Consider the following 2,722-nt stretch of genomic DNA (forward strand, 5'->3'; position numbering starts at 1 on the left):
GGAAGAGGTGGCCGAGAGGCTGTTTATTACCTTTTCTCGGGGTGGGAAATGGTGAGGAATCTTTTCTCATCTTCTTCTGAGGGGATCGCTGCTGTAAAACAAAGAAGAGAGAGAGAGAGAGAGAGAGACCCTCTACAATTTTGTGTGCGCACACAACCGAGAGCTCAACAATTTGCCTGCCCATTTTTCCATTTGTCAGTAGCATAACTAGAGGGGGGTGCAAAGCACTAAGTTTTGCATAGCGCCTCACTGCAGCATGCAAGCAGCCCCTTCCCCTCCATTTCGGAGCCATTCCAGGACTCTAGAGCAAAGAGGAGGCATATGCAGGACATCGTCCAGTCACAGCACTAAGCGTACTGCTCTGTTTTGCTTTAATGGCCCAAAAGGGAGGGGTTTCTTGCACGCCACAGTGAGGCGCCATGCAAAACTTAGTGCTCTGCACCCTTCTAGCTATGCTACTGCCTCCCTTTGCTGTTTCAGAGCTCTCTGGATTTCAAGAGCCAGGGCGGTGTAGTGGTTTGGGAGGTGGACTTAGACCTGGAAGATGCAGGCTCAAATCCCCCCTCAGCCAAGAAGCTTCCTGGGTGACCTTGGGCCACTCACTTTTTCGCAGCCTCACCTACCTCACAGGGTTGTTGTGAGGACAAATGGAGAGGAGCAGGTGTGTACAATGCCCCGAGCTCTTTGGAGGAAGGGCGGAATAAAAATGTGAATAAATAAATAAATATGGGGAAGGGGAATCAAAAGCAATGCACTCTTCAAAACAGTATCAAAATGTGAAAAATAAAATAAGCGATGGTCAAACCTGGGCCAGAATTAGACATGATGGGAGATGCTGTGATATCCAGTGCTACAAACTCATGCATTGACATCAGGTTTCCCTGCTGCCGCAAACAACCCCCAGTCAGTCTGGAAACTGGGACCAGCAGAAATAAGTGACTTTTGAAAAACTTGGAAGCAGCCCAATGGAGACCTCTCCTACTCCTGACAGTAGCGTAGAGAGCCCAGTGCAGGGGGGAAAGCCACCTCCCCATGGTGGTCCACAGGTTTGCCGTACCCTTTGTGGGGTGGTCCACAGTGCTTGAGTGCTCAGAATGGCAAGTGGAGCATGGATTGGCCCTTCTGCCCGCACCTGTGTCTATCTGGCTCCAAATCAGAACTATTACGGACATGGGGGGGGGTGATGTGCTGATGCAGGGAGGGTGACATGATGACGCAGGGGGGACGTGACTGCATCATCACATCACCCTTGCTCTGTGCACTAGCCAACCCCAGCCGACACAATGACAACGCTAGGTTCTGGTGATGTAATTGGGACTGCAAAAGGACTGCACCCCTTCCCACACACCTTAGTGAATGTTAGATCCCCCCCTGCCATTGACTCTCACCCACCCACCTCCCACCCACTCACCTGGCCTGCTGCTGCAGTTGTGATGACAGATGTTTAACTTCCGTGTAACTGCCTTATTCAGGACCCTTATGCAATTATTGCTTAGGGAGTGGAAACCAGAGATAGTCACGATTTCTCCAACATGAAGCCTTTAGATCTCTGGTATACTTAGGTTCAATTTTGGCACACTGTAGTCTGATGTTGTGGGTCAACCGGTGAGAACCAGGAGGTTGGATAAGGTGGTCTTTTGGTCCATCTTTGATGAAATTTTCATAGATTATGCGACTCTAATGCCAAATGGGCTGGTCGTCAGTAAACCACGAATGTGTCACTGGACCTGGGCAAAAATCAAGGCCAGTTGAAAAGCATATGGTGCCTCTTCTCCATCCTGCAGACCCTGACGGCAATGACCTTATCCCTGCACACTCTGTGAGCTGAGGTGATACTTGTCAATCGTAGTAGTTGGCAACCTTCAGTCTCGAAAGACTATGGTATCGCGCTCTGAAAGGTGGTTCTGGAACAGCGTCTAGTGTGGCTGAAAAGGCCGATTCGGGAGTGACAATCCCTTGACTGTGGCAAGGCAACACCTTACTGGCTGGGGACTGCCCAGCTTAAGGCAGGCGGTAGCTGCCCAATGAGATGCAATGATCTCTCCCACCGTCGGAAGCAGCCCCTGGCGTCATGCCCTACGCCAATCGAGCGAAGACTTATAACCGGTAACTGCTACTTCCCGTGTTGTGCCGACGCCGTATGGCGAAATTGGAGTGTCCTCTCCAGTGCGCGAAGCCTGGGTAAAGAAGGTATGGAGGATAGGCTGTTACCCATGCAGCAAATCCCCCCTCTCCACGTCGCTGGAATGATCCAATGGAAAGGCAGAAACCAATACGGTTGGTTCCAGCAACGTCGCAGGAGTTGCCAGAACGTGACTGTGTGCAGCCACAAACTGCCTGAGGGACTCCGGCTCCTGATTTTGCCTCGAGGTTGACTCCTGAAGCCTTTTCCACAACTGGATGTAGCCACAAGGCAGTGGAGGTGTGGAATCAGAGTTTTCCTTCTCTTAGATGTACTTGTCAATCAGGACAATGGAAAAGGGAGTGAACAAACTCAGTCTCTGTTTATCTGAGGTGTGCAGGACTGAAATTCTGCTCAACCCCTTGCCCCTTCTCCCAGATGCTATTACAACTTCTATTGCCACCTGACAAAGACTCTTATGATTCACAACCCATCCATACCAATGCGGTTGAAAAGAAAAACGCCGGGAGAAACTCTGGTTGAAGAAACTTCTATTAGGAACAATTGAACATGATTGTAATCTGAACTCTGCCGCCATGT

Source organism: Tiliqua scincoides, chromosome 2 (assembly GCF_035046505.1).
Source record: "Tiliqua scincoides isolate rTilSci1 chromosome 2, rTilSci1.hap2, whole genome shotgun sequence".
NCBI classification, from domain to species: Eukaryota; Metazoa; Chordata; class Lepidosauria; order Squamata; family Scincidae; genus Tiliqua; species Tiliqua scincoides.